Source organism: Triturus cristatus, chromosome 4_1 (genome assembly GCF_964204655.1).
Source record: "Triturus cristatus chromosome 4_1, aTriCri1.1, whole genome shotgun sequence".
Lineage (NCBI taxonomy): Eukaryota > Metazoa > Chordata > Amphibia > Caudata > Salamandridae > Triturus > Triturus cristatus.
The window spans coordinates 37,834,644-37,855,024 of record NC_140585.1 but is presented as its reverse complement, the minus strand read 5'-3'; the positions used below and the strand labels follow the sequence as shown (position 1 = coordinate 37,855,024).

Here is a 20,381-nt window from a genome sequence, read left to right as displayed (position 1 = left end):
CGCGCATGTTCCCCTGGCCCCTCCCGAAAGGTTTCATGGAGCATCAGCGCCATCCTGAGGAGAGAGCATCCCGGCCCTCGTGACACTATGGGACAAAAAAGGCGGGCTGGTGTCGCAACATTGTTGTGGGGTTCCAGCCAGCTCCTGGCAGCTAGGGTGCTACTATGAAAGACCACTCTGCAGTAGCAGGGGTCTGTGGCAGCCATCTTGGGAGAAGGGAGCACCTGCACCTTAACACTGGTTGGCAATGAAAAGGCGCCCGGAGACCTAAGTCCAACATCAAAATGAGGGTGGAAAAAAGGAGGCACGATCAAAAAATAGATGGGGAGACTACCCTAGGGCTGACAGGTCCAACAATCAGTCTGGAGTCTGATGGGTGGCAGTGCAGTTGCCCAATGTGTGTAACATGAGGGATAGCTCGGCTGTCTCATCTGTATCCTGTCCTCTAAATCCTAAAGTGGATTCCACCATTTCCTGGCTCATGAGCAACAGATCTTGGTACTGGTCAACTCAGTAGCTCACGTTTTAGTGACCCTTGAATAATAAAAGCCACAATCGACTGAGTGTAGAAATTGCCCTCAGACTTCGCACTGCACAAAGAACAGCACACACAGACTGAGTGCCTACAGAGCAGTACAGAGTGTAATCTGGGGATAGCTCAGCTGTGCGATCTCTGTAAATGGAGGGATAGCTCTGACATTGTATTGCATTACAGCAGGGCTATAGCGCTTGCTATGTCTATGTGGGGCACTGATGCATTTTCATATAGGGGCAGTAGGCTGCACCAATTTGGGTGTGGTTGGAAGGGAGTTGTCTTTGTTTTGTTTATCCTATATGGTAAATGTTTCCATGCCATGTGTAATGGCCACCAAGGTGCGGTTATCGTGCTACGGAACGCAGCATTTAGCAATCTGGTGGGTGAAGAGGTGTGCGAAATCGACCTGCAGTAATGGTTTTGTTTGAGCAGCTCGGCAGGTCCCTTAATGGTATTACCTCTGATCGTAGTCTGCTTGGTCGGTTATTGCACTCCGGAGTCCTTCTTGATTTTTTTTTTTTTTTTTTTAAACATGTTTTTATTGCAGAATTACGAATGAGGCATCCAGTAAGTCGACCTGTACACACATGGTGTCTCAAAGCACCCCCACCGTTATAACAATGCACACAGCCGTTCAGCCCACATCCCGGAGGCCGGGCGGCATACTAATACAGATACTCAGAGTGTCATGACGATCTTCTCACAGAGATGTCAGGTCAGCAGCCCAATATAATATCTGCGTTTATACCCAGCAAACTCCCTCCCCAAAAGCACCGCCAGACAGGAACCACCACTCAGCTTGGTCGGCACCGAGTTTGCCCTTGCCCACACCATCAGTCCACACTAGCGCCCTCCCATGGTAACAGTGACAAAGGCCTATCATATAGCACATTCTAGGTGCCCAAGGGGAGCTGCCCCGGAACCCCGGTCCCTTATGATCGGCCATCATTACTCCTTACTGTCTACGCTCTTCTGAACACTACAACAATACCCCAGTAACTCCCCTCCACCCTGCCCACCCCCCAACTGCACCTGATGTGGGTCCTAATTGTGGGTTCTAACGCTAATGTTCGCCATTCATCGGGTTTTGCACGTAGTCTCTCAAGCCTTATGGAACCCCGCCCTCTCCGGAGTCCTTCTTGATAATTGGTTTTCAGTTCTTTTTTTGGTCCTGTGCAAGTATCTTGGAGCGAGGTGGTGGGGAGATCTGCTGTGATGGGCTCTGTCACGATCATCCCACATATGAGTGTCATTGTGAGATGTAAAGAAGCAGCCGTAGTGTGCCGCTAGTTAGGACCTGCAATGGTGGACTAGATTAGAGTCCTCCAATTGGCCAGCAGTTTTATGTTATTCCAGGCTTGTTCAGTGGGTGATGGCTGGTTTATAACTAAGTGATGGACAAGCCCTGTAGCAGATCTGTCTTATGTGAGTGTGAGAGGATTAAGTTACAGTTGGCTGCCATTAGCGGGTTAAATATGGATTGTTATAACATATAATACTCCGGCTAACCATAGGGTGGCCCTCTTAGCTTACCTGGATGTAGAAAGTTTTTGTTGTTGTTTTTTTTAGAGTTTTATATAGCGCGAACCAGACCCAGAGTAGGGTAACAGAGCGCTTTACATGGTGATCAGGGTACAAGTAACGCAATTAGTATCAACATAGCATACATAAAAACAAGCATTTACAATGCAACGGTCTCGGCATTGGTAAAGTTAGAGCTATTGGCATTGCTCAGGACATTATTTTTGTTTTTGTTTTTAAAACATTTAAAGAAACGGCATTGTCATGAGCAATGGCAATAGCTCTAACTTTAACAATGCCGAGAGGTGCCCAGGTCAAGGTTAGTTGCAGGGGGGGTTGTGCTCTATGCACATTCAAATCTTGTCCTTGGTGATAGATTCACGTCATCTTCACACAAGTGTTCATGGAATCTGCTTCTCATCATGTGGCTCGTCGCGCGCCGCAAGCGCCCACCCCAGTCTTCGGAGCACTTACCGCACTGTCCTTCATGACCAGCCGCTTGTAGGAGACCATGAGCTTCTCCAGGGGGTAGATGACGCGCCGGAGGTAGGCCTAGTCCTTGGTGTTGTCATACTGCCACTGCGCGTCCAGCACGTCATGCATGGTCACCATGTTGTCCTGCGTAAGGAATAACGACTGTTACTTCGAGACAAGGTCACCGCTGCAAAGCTACACCCCATCTGCCAGACAGCGACGCCCCCCGCCCCAAAGCCCCAGAATTACCAGTCAAGCTTGCAACGGAACAGAAATGAGGGCCGAGAGGCTTTGAACATCCAGTAACTAGATGATAAAATCCACACCCGTGTTACATTTTAAGATGTGCAATTATAAGGGAGTGAGCTGTGCATTTATCCGGACCCGCTGATTTGGTGACGCAATCAAAGACTCGGCATGCTATGTCACAGGTCAGAATGGGCGATAGTTACCTTGCCCAATAAACCGAGCACCTTGGTGTCATAGTTGAAGTGGGATTGTAGAAACGAGACCCCAGCCGCCCAAACACCCCAAGTCACCAGCCACGACGTGTAGGCCGCGGGGCAGCGGGACGGAGCACTGCGCCCCGCCCGCTGCCCTGCAGCCCTGCTCTCTCTCCCAAGGCTTAATTACCAGCAGAGGGGGGCAGCCCTGTGCTGAACTCAACGCCTTGGTGGGGTCTGTGAACCCCCGAGGCAGCATACATACCTTCTCTCCCAGGACACCAGAGCGGACCCTCCGCAGCTCCTGCATCTGTCCCCCGACACCCAGCAGCAGGCCCATGTGCACACACAGGGTCCGGATGTAGGTGCCGGCCTCGCAGCTCACCCAGAAGACACCTAAACAGAAGCGTGTGCCAAGTCAGTAACAGGAAACCCAGGAAGGCGAGGTGCCACCGAAGCCCACCTATCAAGATGAACACGCGGACCCCCATAAGCCGCTCGATTACTTTCAAGATGTGCATGCATGGCAAAATACACAGCTCTGCTCAATCACAGAACGCATCCCGAACCAAGTACCAAAACCCGGCCACTGCCATTGACAGCCCAGATACCCGGAAAGGGAACCCCCCCCGCCCCCCTTGAGAAAGAAGCTGAACTCACGCGGCGCCTTCACAGCGACCGCAGCAGAACGGACGCCTCTTTAGCGGGCCAGTCATTGGGACGACTTGCTTGGGGGGCGGGGTCAATGGTGGTGTTGGAATTTAAGTCCAAACATGCGCAGAGTTGAATAGTAAATGTAGCTATTCCAGCAGCCAGCGCCCCCTGAGGCACGTCGTTAAAACTAACCCCGGGCAGAGAACACCGCACCGCCATCAGAGTTTTGGCTACTCCGAGTTCTGTTGAGAACACGATCTTTAGGCAAACACTCCCTAATTTAATTATTTAAAAAAGGCACTTACCTGCTCTGCTGTAGCGTCCCAGGCTGCCCTCCTCGCATGATCTCAAGATGTACAATGCAGGGGTTTACGAGCAGGGGGCCTTTTTTTTTATAATTAAATTAGGGAGGGTAGAGGGGAGCGGAGTTCCAAATCGACCTGCACGCAGAACATGCGCAGTGCTAAAGGATGCATTGGTTCGCAGACGCCACACAGTCCTGCCACGCTGCAGTGCCATCAGCCATGGGTGATAGATACAAGTCATCCTCGCACAGCGTGCTGATGAAATCTAGCTCACATCATGTGGCTCTGCAGTCGCAGCCTCGGCGGGAAAAATACGGGTTCCGCATCGACTGAGGTTGTTCCGGTGATTGGAGACTCTACATGCCTCGGTAGAGAAGCCACAGGCCTCTTGAACAAGGAGATCAGGTGAGGGAGCAACGCCGGGACACCACCGCCTTTCTCCGAGGCAGCGAAAAAATGCCTCGGAGAAACGCAGCCTCCTTTTCGGATTCGGGGGCGTGTTTTGCTGTTGTCTCCTCCCTGAGACTTTTCGCAAAAAACACGCCCCCCGATCCGAAAAGGACGGGGCATGATTTGAGTGACGGGACCTCTTCTCCAATGGCTGGCCAGCATTTACTAGGCCAGCCAATGGAGAACAGGGAAGAAGAGGGGCGGGTTCAAGCCCCTCTTCTCCCAAGTCATTATGTCTCGCGAGCGAGACTGCGCAAGCGCAGCCATCGCTAGCCGAGACCTAATAAGACTAACAAATACAAAGTAACAGCATAGTATAACAGAGATCGTCAAGATCATTATAGTCAAGTTAGAGGATATAAGCTGGCATGGTGTTGTGCAGACTTTAGGGGAGGAGTTTGCTCATCAAGAATGATTTTGCTTCCTTTTTGAAGAGGGGTCTCGAGGTGATTTTTCTGATGGATGGCTGAAGTGAGTTCCAGATTCTTGGCGCTGCACCTGAAAAAGCTCTGTTGGAGGTTTTAGTCTTGTTGAAACGTGAGGGTTTCAGGAGTAGATTATCTGCACTCCTAGAGTGTCTGTTTCCTCCCGATAGAGTACGTTTTTGGGCTAGGTATTGGGGGGTGTTGTGGTGTAACGCCTTGTGTGTGATGCAAGCCATCTTTAGTTGAATACGAGCATCATAGGGTAGCCAGTTGAGTGCCTTTAGGTGTGGCGATATGTGGTCAAATTTCCTAGATCCAGTTATGAGTCTAGCTGCGGCGTTAAGACAGGCTTTTAGTGGGGCGGTAGAGATTTTGGGAAGCTCTGAGAGGGTAGAGCATCCATATTCCAGCCTAGATATGACTAAGGATTGGACTGCCGTTTTGAGGTCTGGATTCTCGATGAATGGCTTCATTTTTCTGAGGTAGCTGAGGTGGAAGCGGGCATTTTTAAGGTTCTTATCCAGTGTGATTCCAAGTGATATTGTGGAGTCCACCAACGTTGGTGTGCAGTTCAAAGCAGTGATCATTTTGGTCCACTCCTTTATTTCCTGGGAGTTATTGGGGGGAGAGATTAAGAGAAATTCCGTTTTTTGTGAGCTTAGCTTGAGGAAGTTGGTTGTTAACCATTGGACGGTTATTTCGAGAGCAAGATTCATTGTCATTATCTCTTCCATGGAGGTGATCTTAATGTAAAGTTGGGTGTCGTCCGCGTACATATGGTGGGAGATGTTTGCCTGCTGAAGTAGGTCGGTAAGTGGTTCGACATATAAGTTGAATAGTGTGGGGGATAGGGTAGAACCTTGTGGAACTCCCAGTAGGTTAGGTGAGGAGAGAGAAAGAATCTTGTTGGTCATGAATGATTGTGTTCTGTTTTCCAGAAAGGATTTGAACCATAGAAGGACTGTGCCAGATAGACCCATCCTGCTTTCTAGTCTTCTTAAGAGTTTGTCGTGATTGACAGTATCGAAGGCTGATGAGAGGTCCAGCAGAACTAGTAGCCAGGTTTCATTGCGGTCAAGAGCTAAGAGGGTGTCGTCTACTATATGTAGGATGGCAGTTTCTGTGCTGTGGCCAGGTCTGAAACCCGATTGGTGGATGTTTAATAGATTGAAGTTTGCGATGTGTTGATTTAGTTGTTGCTGAACACATTTTCCAAGACCTTAGCTAGCATGGGGATTTTGGTTATAGGTCGGAAGTTGTTGGGGTCGGAGGTGTTGGCTGTCGGTTTTTTTAGGATGGGGTGACTTGACCAGATTTTAGGTAGTCTGGCATGTGACCTTGTGTTAGTGAGGCGTTGATGATTTTTGTCCAGAGAGGAGAGATGATATGGTAGAGGTGAGGAAGGCAATTAGCTGGGACAGGGTTATTGAAGTGGTTATTGAGTTTGGTAGTCTCTATAATGTTTGTGATGTCCTTGAGCTCGTAAAGTTTGAAGGTAGACCAGTGAGAGTTATTTTTGGGCAGACTTAGCTTTTGTTGAGTTTGGTTAGTGGCTTGAGTGATCATTGTGATGGCTAAGTTGATAGCCGCCGATCTAAGTTCAAGTTGGAGGGAATTTGTTTTTGTTGTGAAGACTGAGGAGAATTCTTCACAATTTAGCTGTGAAGTCGTTGTAACGGTTGATGATTTGGCAAGTTTGTTCGATTGTTGTTTCAAAATTTCGAAGAGTTTTTTTGGGTTTATTTTTGGCATTCTCTAGTTCTGATTTGAAGAAGTCTTTTTTTGATTGTAGAATGCTTTTATTATATGATTTTCTGGCTTTTCGAAGTAGTTTAAGATGGAGGGGGGAGGGATGTTGCCTCCATTTACGTTCTGTTGTTCTGAGTTTGCGTCTCTCATCGTTCAGGGCTCCGCTGAACCATGGGTTTTTATCCTTGCCTGGAATTCTTTTGAGTTTTGGCGTAGCGGCTTGGTCGAAAACCTTGGTCATCATGGAGTTATAAAGGTCAGTGAGGGCATTGACGTCTGCCATGTCATTAGGGGGGGTAAGGGCCTTCTCACATTGGGAGGCAAGGTTGTTCCAGTTAATGTTCTTTGTGTCTCTTATCCATTGTTTCGGCTTGATTTGTTGCGAGGGAGTTTTCTTGTTAGTGAATGGGATGTGGAAGGTGATAATGTGATGGTCTGACCAGTCACAAGGGGTAATTGAGATCGATTCAATTGTGTTTTGCTTAGAAATGAGCCAGTCGAGGGTAGTGCCCTTTGTGTGAGTAGGCTTTGTGATAGCTTGAGTCCGGTAATGGTCTGCCAGGAAGGTTTTGAGGGCGATAACCTGCTTGTCGAGTGGGTTCTCCCAGTGCAGATTGAAGTCGCCAAGGAATATGTCAGTGGAGTGAGGGGACGAGTTAGTAGTGATGATTTCCATAAGTTGTTCTGTGAAAGTTGTGTTTAGACCTGGAAGGTGGTAGAGTATGTGCAGTTTGAGGGAGTAGTTACTTGATGATTTCACAGAAATCCCAAGGTATTCACAGGAGTCTAGGAGTTCCGCTTGAAATTTGGTGACTGTGATGTCAGATCGATGTATGCAGGCTAGGCCTCCGCCTGTTTTGTATGGTCTGTCTAATCTAATGATGTTGTAGTCTGGAGGGACAAGAAGGTCTAGGCATGGTGAGGAGGATTCCTTGAGCCAAGTTTCTGTGAGGATGATTATATCACTTTTCATGCTAAGGATGAGGTCGGCAATGTCATAGGCGTGTTTAGGGGCTGAACAGCAGTTTAGTAGGAGGAAAGAGATTTGGTTTGAGGAGTTCGTTAAAGTAGTAAGCTCCTGATTAGCGAGGTTCGGGGTTATAGAGTGAAGATTGTTCCGGTTTATTCCTCTATGGATTGGATGGGATGTTCTGCAAGGGTTGATGGGGATTGGGAGGATAGCGTATTCCTCTTTGTCTATGTTAGGGCAAGAAGGCTTTTCGTATAGCAGTAGCAGTGATTGTATTTCCTGGTCCGTTAAGTAGTTGGGGAGATTGCGTGTGCGCAAGTGTCGATTGAGTAGAGGCAGGAGGATAGACTTTATCATGATGTCATCTGTCTCAAGAGAGTTCTGAAGATGCTTAAGTTTAGTAAGAGATTTTTCTGCAAGTAGTAGAATGGTTCTAATTTCTAAGATAACGTTATGTAGGTTCCTGGAGGTGTGGTGTGAGGGGGTTTTGAGTGAGTCTTGATCAATCTGCGGGTGTAGTGAGGGAGATAGGATGTTGGATGTTGAGGGAGTCGTGTTGCTGTTGGCTCTAATGGTAAGTCTAGGTGAGGGTGTTAGTGCAATGCAAGCTGAGGAAGGAGAGTTGTTGACGTGTCTTACATTGGTTCTAGGGGCGGGAAGGGGTTGATTTTCTTCCGGAGAAGAAGGGGTGGTGGGGGTAATAGTGAGGTAGTGAGAAGTGTTGTGTGAAGTGTACGAGGGTGTCAGTGTAGTGTTTGCCAAGGAGTGAGTGTTGGTATTTCTTTCATCGGTTCTGGGTGAGGGAAGTGGTTGATGTTTTCCATTAGAGGAAAGAATGGAGGGGGTAATAGGAAGGTCTTGAATAGCGCTGCGTGGAGTGGATGAGGGTGTCATAGTAGTGCGTGTTAAGGAGGGAGAGTTGTTTCTTTCATTGGTTCTGGGTGCGTCATTGCTGGTTGAGTTGTTCCAGATCTATCGGCTTTAACCTGGAGATTGTACTTGAAAGTGTGATTATCTTTCCGGGATCTATTCCAGAGTTGTGTGATGATGTAGTTATGGCTGAAATAGCCATGTTTTCAACTGTCTTATGATGCGCTTGTTCTCTTGAATGCTTCAAATAATATCAGATGCCAAGTTCCAGTGTTTGGTGTCTTTTACTTATGAAACAGCGCCTCCTACGGATGTCTTATGGTAAGGTTTTGTGATGATTCGTGTATTGTTTTGTATTGCAGCATTTATGTAGCACTTACTACCTCTATGTGGGGCGTTGAAGAACTTGTCTACATGAGTAGCACACCATGTAGAGTGTGGGGTTTGGAAGATGTTTTTTTGTTTTGACCCCATGTTGGAAGTGTTTCCTCGGCGTACGTGATGTTCACCGAGGTGCGGTTATTGTGTTATGAGATGCATGTAGCAGTGTGTTGGATGATGAAGTGAGACAGATGCACAGTTTTATGGTTTCCAGTACACTGGTAGCGTTCAACATTAGTGCAGATCCGTTTATGACATTTTATATGATCGGTCCTGCTTATTGTACTGGGTTGTCCAACCTGAAATTTTGTGTACCGTTGTGGTCCTGAGCTGGCATGGATGGAGGGAGAGAGAAGTGGAGAGATCAGTTCGGATGGACATTTTTTATCATCCCGTATCTGAGTGTCTATGTGAGAGGTGAAGAAGCCATCAAATAGTATACATATTTGAGACCTGCAGTGGGAGGAATATATTAGAGTCTTCCAAAATTGTGCTGTAATGCGACAGATCTCTTCAGTTATTGCATGCTTGTTCATTTGGTGATGTTTGTTTCTTTTGCTGTACAGTGCTGGTGATGTACAACCCTTATAGCACATACACTTTACGTGAACTTAATAGGTACAAGTTACAATTTGTTGCTGACTGCTGTATATTATGGTTTTAGTACTATTGCAGGTCATAACTAGTATATATAGAAGTATATAGCTAAATAATGCCACAGCGAACCACATGTCAGCCTCCTTTTTGCTTACCTGCATGATGACAGCAGTTTTCTGGTTGAGTTGTTTGCAAATTGTGGGTTGTAAGCTGAGAATTGTGCTTGAGGGTGCTACTGTTTTCTGGGCTGTGATGCTGGAATGCTGGTGGTGCACGTATCTTGGAAATAGCCACGTTTTCAACTGTCTTCAGAAGTGTAGCTGGTCCTGGGTGCTTCTAATACTGGCTGGTAGTGAGTTTTAGAGCTTGTCTTATACTGGGAAAGCAGTGCCTTCTAAGGATTGTTTTATGGTAAGGTGGTTACGATAAGTGGTGCAAGCCTGCAGGGCAGAGGTGGAAGCCTGGAGTTCAGTGTCCTGTTTTGTTTGTATTGCTTGAATTTAACTTGTAGGTATAGAGGATCTTTTCCATGGGAGGCTGTGGACAATGTAGAGTGCTTTTTAATAGCGGTGGGAGACGAATTCTGCTCCACCGGCGGAGTTCACGGAGTTTTGCCCACTACACGTAGAGCGCAGGGCTCCGAAAAACTCTATGAAGCAGCATGGAGCAGTGTGTGTCCTATCGTATAGCTCACCAACGTTAAGTTGGTGAGTACAAGTGAGGGAAATCATATAGTAGACCACCTTCCGGTGAGATTTCTCAACATGGATGGTTGCGACAAGTTGCTACCGCTCGTGTTGAGAAACCTGCTGCTTTTGTTGTGGAATCTGCCACTGGCATAGAACATATTCTCGAGTAGCAGAAAGCAGCAGCGCCCTCTTGCGCTGCATGTGGTGCAGTTCGTGCTGATTTTACAGTGCGAACAAATTCTTAGTGCTAAAAATCAGCATGAGCAGCATGACTTACCGCACTCCGATGCTTGCAGAACTCCTCGGAGCACAGTTTCGTTTTTCGGCACTTCGCGGAATTCTGTTGTGCGGAACTTCACTAACTCCGCCCAGGCCCACTTTGCCCTTTGACATATAACTAGCCAGTGCAGAGTTTGTAGGAATGGGGTCATGTATTCTAGTGGGTGATGGTGGCACCATTTTGGATTAGTTGTATTTTGTGTATGATGAATCTTAGTGCGCCAAGGAATAGGCTGTTGACAATGTCAGGCTTGAAGATCGCAGAGTATTAGGACGGCTTGTAATTTTTGTTGGTATCCAAAGTATGGGAAGATGTGTGGCAGTGTGTTGTCATTGTGTAGAAATCACTCTTTGGGATGTTGCTAACATGATATGAAGGATAGGTCTGAATCCATAGTTACTGCTAGGTTTTGGTCGTTTTCTTGATGTTGTTGGAGGGGCCTCAAGATCCCTGGGCCAAATGGCTATAGGTCAGTATATTTGCCATTGTCCATTTGGTCATGAGCTCTTTCTTTGTGGCTTGAGCTTTAAGTGATTATATTCCATCCATGTGTTTATGGGGCAAATGCAAACATCAAGTTTTAGGTTGTAGAGGTCTCCTGGGCTGTCCAGGTTTGGAACCATTTGGGTGTCCTCTGCATAGTTGGAAAAGATGAGATTGAATTATTTAATCAGGTTTCTTAAGGTGGTTAGGTAGATGGTGAATAACAGGCGATATGATGGACCCTCGAGGGCCTTCACAGTATTGGGTGTGAGGAGCTGATGTGAAATGTAATAAGAAACCAGACTTTGTCTGTCCCTGCGGTAAGAAACAATCTATTTTTAGAGCACTGTTACATATTCCGAGATGAAGGAGTCTTTGTAGTGGTGTGTGATGATACAGAGTGTCAAATGCAGCTGATAAAGCAGCAATGTGGTGGGCACTCACTTCTTGTCCACTATGAGTTTTAGATCATCCCAAATGGATATGATGGCTGACTCTCGACGGATGATCTGACATAAATTAATTTTCTTCTGTGAATTTTGAAGGCTGAGTAAATGCTGCTCTTTAAAATATTTTTCCTTAGAATGGTCCATTTGACACAGGCCTGTAGCTTGCTTTGTCTGATGGGTCATGGTTTTTCATGGTGTGGTCTAAAGCAGGAGGCTTTCAGCTGTGATGGGAATGAAGCTAGTTCAGAGGACTTGTAGCGTAAGCTTCCAGCTGCCTCCCAGCACAGGTTGTATGAAGGCCATCTTTTTTTTTGTTAATAACATGTTTTGTTTGGTTATTCCAGTGAAATGTGGGCCATAACCCTACAAGTACCTGTAAGGAAAGCAGATGAATCAGGAATACTGACATTTTGAAAATTACAATACCTGCGGAACATGCAGGGTACATAACATAAACAGCATGCAGACTGTACCAGATTCTAGTAACCGTATCACGGATACGGTCATCGGATGGCAAGTTAACACATGACATGGAACCAATTAGTCAGTGGAAGTGTACACACATGGCAATTTCTGTTTAGGGGTCTATATATGGTAAAGGGGGGAGATCAATCCCACGGTACGTCCCCCAGCAAGCCCAGATTTTTCTGTGTTTTGGGGGCAGCCCGAGCCAGAAACACCGCAACCTCTGCACCCATGCATTTGTCTAGTTCAGCCTTCCGCTTCCCTATAGTCATGGGGGGAGGTCCCCCTTCACAACTGGGCAATGTCGCATTTGGAGATGGTGAGGGCTAAGAAGAGCAAGTGTTCTTTATATTTATTGCCCCCTATCTCATCTGTGCTGTGCAGGAGAAAGAGACGCTGGTCGTGTGGGAGTTCCCATGATATTACATTACATAGACAGAATGATACCTTGCGCCAAAAGGTTGCAACGCGGAGCAGTCCCAGACCGTATGCAAAAAGGTCCCCTCCTTGCACACCGCAAGCATATAGGAGACTGGATAACACCCATCCCCTAGAGTCAAGTCCGTGTATAGTATGCGCGATGCAAATACTTGAATTGAATAAGGCAGTATTGTGTGGAAACTGCAGCGCCTGAGGGCTGGCAATAGCCAGTCATAGTCCGTCAGGTCAGGGATATCCTCTTGCCATGTTTGTCTAGTCTTGTCGAGTGTTTGTCTGTGTGTGGGTCGTCAATGTTTGATAGACTTGTCTAATTTTATGTAGGCCCAGATCTCCCATCAATAGGCCACCCTCCAGAGGGTGAAATTCCGGTAGGGTCTCTAATGTATGAATCAGAGAGGTCAATGCATGGAATTGACAGTATTTATAAAACTGAGTCTTATGTAGTTGAAAATCTACCTGCAGTTGCTAGATAGATTTCAACGTAGTGCCTTGCATTACATCTCCTAAGGTCGATATCCTCACTGGATCCCACCCACGGAATCCATGCAGAGCTGCCACTAGACGGAGGTACGTACCATACCAAAATGGAGTTGGCTGGGTCAGCGTTCCGCACCATCCCATCTGTCGGACCGTATTCCGCCAGAGCTGAATGACCACCTTACACACTGGGGGTAACAAATCTAGGTTCCTAGAACCATAGAGGAGCTGGAGAATGGGGGAGGGTCCCTGTCATTGCTGTGTGTTCTAGTACAAAAGTCGGGTCGGTTGGGGAGTTGTACCACCATTCATTAATTATCAGAACATGGGAGGCTACATAGTAGGTATAGACATCTGCCGCCACAATTCCCCCACAGTATGAGGACTGCGTGCACGTGCACAGCGCTACCCTAATCGCACCGCGATTCCAGAGAAACCGGTTTTGCAAGTCATTAACTTGTGCAAACCAGGAGTGTGGAATCTTGTAAGGGAAGTTTTGTAGTCTGTCGAGAATTCTATGGTAAAGAGACCATCTTAAAAATGGCAGACCGTCCATATAGGGATAGTGGGAGGGAAGACCATACTGTCGTTTCGTTGTTGAGGCTTGTTAGCAGTGGGTTAATATTATTGGCCCACAAAATCTTAGGGCAATGCGATATAAATATGCCCAGATATTTAAAACCGCCCCACGCGTGCGACAGCTTTGTCGCCCAGGTACCCCGCCCCTGGTTTCCACATACAGGGAATAGCACAGATTTAGCAGGGTTAGTGTGGAGCTCGGTAGTTTCGCCAAACACTCTAAGGATTTGTAGGATGTGGGGTCCCAAAAACCATGGCTCCATCATAAAGAAAAGGACGTCCTCTGCGTTTAGCGCGATGCGGTGTGAGTGTGACTGGGGCCATTCAAAACCACAGAGTACCAGGTTGCTCCAAACCCAGGCCCCAAGGTTCCACTGCTAGGGCAAACAGCGGGGACAAGGGACATCCCTGTCTTGTGCCCCTATGAATTTGGAAGGAGTCAGAAGGATTCCCGGCTATATGGACAGACGCTGTTAAGTTAGTGTAGAGTAGACGAACATACGCTATAAAGAGAGGGCCGAGATTTACTGCCTCAAGTAATTGGAACAGATATACCCTACTAAGCGAATTTGAAGGCTTTGTCTATATCAGCAAGTTAAATGGCTGCTGGCCATCCTAGTGTTTGGGCCATCGCTGTGGCATTATGTACCCTCCATATATTATGGCGAGTAGCTCGGTGGGGCATAAAGCCCGATTGGTCTGGGTGAATTAGGTCTGTCACACACATCCTGAGATGATCGGTCAGGATCTTTCCTAACAGTTTGGGCTCTGAATTACTAAGATTGATAGGGCGATATGATGAAGGGTCCTCCGGGGGGCGGCCTGGTTTAAGAAATAAGACTATCTCTGCATCTCGCCAATCCTGAGGCAATATACTTTGTTCATGGGCATTGTGTATAGCTGCTAGTAAGCGTGGGCCTAATACGTGCATATTCAGCCATAGTCCATAGGGACTCCATTGGGTCCGGGGACCTGCCCTGGATATAGGGCATGTAAGGCCCCACTCAGCTCATCTGTTGTAATAGGAGCCTGTGGTCTGGAAGCTTTGGGGGTTATATATCTACAAGGAATTCTGCTATTTGGGCCTCCGACATCTGTTCACGGCACTCATATAGAGAGGAAAAGTGCCGGGCGAATTCCCGAGCCACCTTGTCTGGCGAGGAACATAGGTTCCCTTCGGCGTCACAGAGGGTAGGGACCACCGCGGGGGATCTGTCAGCCTCGCATAACCTGTGGAGCACCTTGCTCAACTTATCTCCCCATTGATATATGCGATGTTGCGAGGCCTCCCAGATCCCTTTGGCTTCCCCCATTAGATATTGCGATGGGCTGGGGGTCGGATTGAGTTGCATCGTCATGGACGCCTGGTGCGCCTATAGGTCAGCTAGTTGCGCTCGTCGCGCACGTTTTGCTTTGGTATGATGGGGGGCTTCAGGGCCTCAGAGAGGATGCCCTGAGATGGGGCAGAGGCAGCATTCGTGTCCAGGTATTCAGTTATTGCAGTATGCAGCATGTCTTGGTAGTCAGGGCAGCGGCGGTGCCACGGGGACATTCGCCATCGGAAGTGGGGTTTACGAGAGCAAGTATGTAATTGAAGAGAGATCGGGGAGTGATCTGAGAGCCCTCTAGGGAGGTGGACGACTTGTGACATCTTAGGTAGAAATATGCGAGGTGTGAAGAAATGATCTAGACGGGACAGAGAACCATGTACCGCGGACATTAATGCATAGCTGTGTTCCATGGGGTGGTATTTCCTCCAGATAACTGCCCAGCCTAAGGTGGATGCTAAAGCGCACAGTTTAGAAGGGCCCATTGGCAGAGGACGGTCAGTTCTACGCTGTCTATCGCCCCTAATGGTGGGGGAGCGTAAATACTGTAGACGGTGACATGTTCACCATATAGTGTGCCTGGCGAATCTGCCCCCTGAATCCACCCAGTGGCGTATGAGCCGGAAGGGGACTCTACTGTGTAAGAGAATGGCCGTGCCACATGACCCCCTGGTGAATCCTGCGTGGTATACCTGGTGGAACCCAAATCTCGCTGGACATGGGGATTTTGTTCCAAGGTGATGGGTCTCTTGTAGGAGTAAGATGTCTGCTCCAAATCTTTTAGCCTGGCGAAGGACAGCACCCCTCTTGATTTTATTGAGAAGCCCCCTGACATTCCATGAAATTACTGTGAGCTCCCCAAGCGGGGCCATATCTGGCTGTGCCTTCATCCCATGTCCCTGAAGGTGTTATGAGGAGAATGTCCGAATCTAGAAATAGTCTGCATGATCAAGAACAGTGAAACTAAATTCCCCCAGAAACCCCCCACCTGACACTGCCAAAAACAAGGAGCATCTGTCACGGTGTAGGGTACACCGGGCCCCCAACAGGGGGACCCTGGGCCCCCACGTCAACAATACCCAACTCCCACACAAAACATTAACTGGGGGAGATAAAGATGTCCGAAGCTCAGTCGCCCCATGACTGGGCGTCCACGCCTATTCAGAGTGCCGTGCAAGGTAAGATAGTCCCTTTGAAGAGAGATCCATGGCAAGTAGGAATAGCGCCAGGGGTACAGCTGGCGTCTCAGGTAATGCGTTCTGGACTGGAGGATCGCCTGTCTGAGCTGGATCTGTAGCGTCGTTTCGATTTGGTCCAGTGAGATCTATTCCGTTGGGTACTCTGGGAAGAGTGATTCTCGCGACGGTGTATGATGTTTAAGGTGAGTGTTCATCGGTACATGCGTAGATTGCTTCCAGCGTGTCAAAGAAGAAGGACTTGGAGTTGAATATGACTTGCACCCTGGCTGGGTATAAGCGCATATACTGCAGGTTAAGTTCTCGCAACGGGCGTTTCGCCTCCACAAAAGATTGGTGTTGTTGTTGCACCAGGCATGTGTAATCGAGAAAAATTATTATGGGCCTTGAGTCATATTGGAACTTCTCCTTATGTGTTCTGGTGAATTGCAGGATAGCATCCCGATCAGCATAATTAAACAATTTCGCAATCACCGGTCTAGGGATCTCGCCAGGGGGTGGTTTCTTAGTCAACGCACGGTGGGCCCGTTCGACGACAAAGCATGTGGATAACAGTTATGCCGGCAGAAGGTCCTTGAGCCACTGGGCAATAAAGCGGGTCATGGAGGATCCTTCACACTCCTCTGGCAGGCCAACAAAGCACAAGTTGTTGCACCATGCGCGGCCCTCCGCATCTTCCACCCTTGAGGCTAGTTCCTGTGAGACCACAGTCTATTTATTGACCTTCTTTTGGGGGGTAGTGACCGTATCTTACACCGATGACACCCGGGTCTCTGCCTTCGTGATGCAGTCAATGGCCTGCCGCAAATCTTGACGCAAGAAGGAAACCTCCGACCCCACCACGCTGATTTTGCCATCTAGCTTGGCCCTGGTGTCGTTGATTGCTGCTAAGAGCGCTGCGTTGTCCTGGGCTGTGCCCCCACCATCGCCGCCAGTGGCGCACCCGGCAGAGTAGTGTAGTGATCCAGGGTGCCCTGTTTGGGGCCAGGTCTGCCGGGTTTATCTCTACCCATAGTTGTTGATTCAGCCGAGTAGGCGCGGAGGACGCTTGAAAGGAAAAACACTGGAGTAGTGTCCTCACTGTCACCAGGGGGTAGAAGTAGAACCAGAGGAGCTGTAGGGGCAGCGCCCAGCCCGCAGCAGGGAGACACCATCAGCGAGCCCTCACAGATTCAAGTGCACCCTGGGCCGCAAGCAGCGCCTAACCCAGCCGCTTCCGCAGCCCACGACCACCTGCCAAGGAGGCCCCTTAATGGGAACAGACTCGCCGGACCGCCCGCCGACAGTCCCCCCCCCCCCCCTGTGAGAAAGTGGGTTTCTGTTGCAGTAACCCCCCCCTTTTTTGCCTAATAGCCGATGCACTTTTCCTTGTTGTGCCATGGGCTCCTGCCAATCAGGTGCCCAGGACCTGTGTTCCTTCCCTAAAATACAAACTCCCAATTGGCAAACCCTGGCCACATGTCAGCCCCTAGTAAATGGTACCCTAGGTACCCAAAGCCTTGTGACCAGGGAAGGCCTCTAAGGGCTGCAGCACTCATTGTGCCACCCTTAGAGGCCCTGTACCCTTACACACACACACTGCCTTTGCAGGCTGAGTGTCTGGGTGCAGGACAAAACAAAGAGTCGACATGGCACACATCTGTGTGCCATGCCCATCTCCTACACTGCCAAGGCATATGTCAGCCACCCCTCTGGCTGGGTGCCTTATGCCTATGGTGTGGGCACAGGAGCAGGAGCCCTGTGCCCCTACAGTACCCAGGTCCATTCATGGGCACTGTAAGTACAGTGCTGCCATTTACAAGTACATGGTGCGGAGAGCTCGTCCAACACGAGCTCCACAGCACCATAATGGCAACACTGAAGACTGGGAAGTTTGGTATCAAACTTCTCAGCACATTAAACCCACACTGATGCCAGTGTGGGATTTAATGTACTAAGCACCCCAGAGGGCATCTTAGAGATGCCCCCTTACAGCTAACCTACAATCCACGTCTGCTCTGAGGCTGCCCAGGCTGCCACACAGCAGACACGTTGCTGGACCCCTGGGTGGGAGAGCCCCTGCTCTCCCGGGCCTGCCACAATGCACATCCTGGGTGAGGTGAGAAATCTCCTCCCCCAGGGTGAGCAAAGGGAAGCTTCAAAGGCATGCCGCCAGTTGGAGTTTCCCCAGGCCACTGCAACCCCCCACTCTGGCGGGAAGCTTGGCCGGAAACCCCATACAAGGACAGGGGATGTGCCAGCCTGCCCACCCCACCCCTCAGGTGGGGGAGGCGAGGTGAAGCACATCTCCGGGCTCTCGCCATCTTGAAGATGGGAGGCCCTACCCTATCAGGATTAGGCTACTGCCCCCCTCCCACAGGAGAGAGGCAGGATAGGGGGTGTACCCACCCCAGGACAAGGACCCATTGGTCCCTGGCCTTCACCTACCTGTAACGCCCCTAAATCTAGTATTTAGGGGCCCCCTGAACCTTCCTTCCCCAGATTCCAGATAGAAACCTACAAGAAGAGCAAGAAGAAAAAAGACCTGCCCTGCAGCTGCTAAAAAGAGGAAGACACCAACTGCTTTGGCCCCAGCCCTACCGGCCTGTCGACCCTCGAACCTGCTCCTGCTCCAGCGCGGCATCTCTTGTGGCCAGCAACCTCAAAAACCCCGGAGGACCTGGCTACCTTTGAACTCTGATTCCCTGGGACTCCCATGAGTAGAGGCTCTACTCAAGAAACCTACTTTTAACCCCTGGCAGCAGCCCGGGACCGCGGACCCAACACACTCTGCACCAGCCAAGCCTGGCCAGTGCCGGAGTGGACAAAGACCCTGAGGACGACCCCACGGCGACTGTGACCCCGAGTCCGGCACCCAAGGACCCCCCTCGACATCCCGGACGAAGCCTGCAGCCTCAGAACCGAGTGCCACCCCAACCGCGATCAACCAGAGGGTAAGAATCCCGACGTCAAAAGGCACCCCTGCACCCGGCGCCCTGCGGCCCCCTGTGCCCAATCCCGGGGTACCCACCTAACCTACAACTACCCAACTTACCCCTCAAAGTGGTGGTGGCACCGGAAACATCCTCGTCCCCGAGCCTGCAGCCTTTTTCCAAACCGGAACATTCCCATTGATTTACATTGAGCGCCCGAAGGCTCAAAAGCACCCTGCACCCAGCCGCCCGAGTGGCCCTGGCAGTGCACTCTCTACACTACCTTACTTCCCCACTTGCCCTGAGTAAGTGACCAGGAGCCCAGCTCCCACAGCCGCGTGGCTTGCCAGACAGCAGCCACCAACCAAGGCCCCCCTATCCCTCATAGGATAACATTGGGCCTAACTCACTCTGCACCCGGCCGTCCTGAAACCGCTGAGGGTGAACCAACTGTACCTACCTGACACTGGGGGACCCCTGAGTCTATGCCCGGAATTTCAACTCTGCCAGTCGAGTACTTACCCTTAAACCGCTAACTTCATTTTCCTCATAGGGTAACATTGACTGGCTTTTTCTTCAAAAATCTTCTAAGTGTGAACTTTTCAAAACTGTAAAAATTCACCAATAATCAGCCAAGTGACAAAAACGAATTTACTCACCTGTTCCTGGGTGAGCTCCCAGTGCTGGATCTTGGTACCCAGCCCTGACCCTGAAAAGTACTCACAACTATACTTACCTCTAACTCATTTTTCTCCCATAGGAAACCATTGTCTGCTTTTCTGTGAAATTTCTTCTAAGTGTCTATTTTTGCAAATTTGAAATATTCTTTTAAAATCGTACCATTTCTGCAAACGAAATTACTTACCTGCTTTTGATAAGGACCCCAGTCCTGGGTCTAGGCACCCAGGTCCTGGATTACTAAAGTAACGATAAAGTACTCTACCTGCAATGTGAATTTCTTGCCATAGAGATCCATTGAATGTTTTCTTTGAAATATTTTCTAAGTGCTAACTTTTGAAATAGCTAAATATTATTTACAAATCATTACAGTTATTAAGTCGACTTTCATCACTTGATTCTGAATACTGACCCAAGGCTGGTTCTAGGAGCCAGACCTGGAATTCCAAAAGTAATCTGAAAAGTAATTTATTACAAATAACCTGAATTTATCATTGAGCTCAATGCATTGTTATGTTTAGGAAATAGGATTGTTTATTGCAACCAACTGTGACTGTTTACACAAATTTATTGTTTAAGACAAAAGTATTTATATTCAACCTCTCATTCTGAGAAAGTATATTTTTACCCCTTTTGTGGTTCTAAAAATAAAACAAGCATATATTTTATATATATAAACCATTGGCCTAGAGTTCAGTTATTGAGTGTGTGAAACCATTTGCTGACTGAGTGTGTACAATAAATGCTTTACACTGTCCTCTGGTACTGCCTTACTGCTCGACCAAGCTACCACTTTTGAGAGTAAGGTCATACCTAACTTTGACCTCTATCAGCCTCTGGGGGACTGTGGACTCTGTACACCCTGTACCTATTAGGGAACAGTATATACAGAGCCACTTTCTCACACCCCCCCAACAGGATGTCTTGCCTCTCGCCGCTAAGAGTGCTGTAGGGGCCCTCGAGTGCCCTGCCAACCCTCTACTCCAAGGTGCTTGTGGATGGCGAGGGATAGTGCGCAAGTAAGACTCTT

The 20,381-nt window shown here is 48.7% G+C and overlaps 1 protein-coding gene and 2 non-coding genes across 5 annotated transcripts in view; 1 reads left to right on the top strand and 2 right to left on the bottom strand.

Annotated features, from left to right (window-relative positions):
• Nucleotides 1–20,381, top strand: part of LOC146839398 (equilibrative nucleobase transporter 1-like) — a 470,932-nt gene that overhangs the window by 195,410 nt on the left and 255,141 nt on the right. The gene's annotated exons all lie outside the window — the stretch shown is intronic.
• On the bottom strand, nt 3,078–3,206 carry LOC146839400 (small nucleolar RNA SNORA36 family). Its single transcript, XR_014958991.1, has one exon. It is a non-coding gene; the product is annotated as a small nucleolar RNA SNORA36 family (small nucleolar RNA).
• On the bottom strand, nt 4,141–4,216 carry LOC146839399 (small nucleolar RNA SNORD83). Its single transcript, XR_014958936.1, has one exon. It is a non-coding gene; the product is annotated as a small nucleolar RNA SNORD83 (small nucleolar RNA).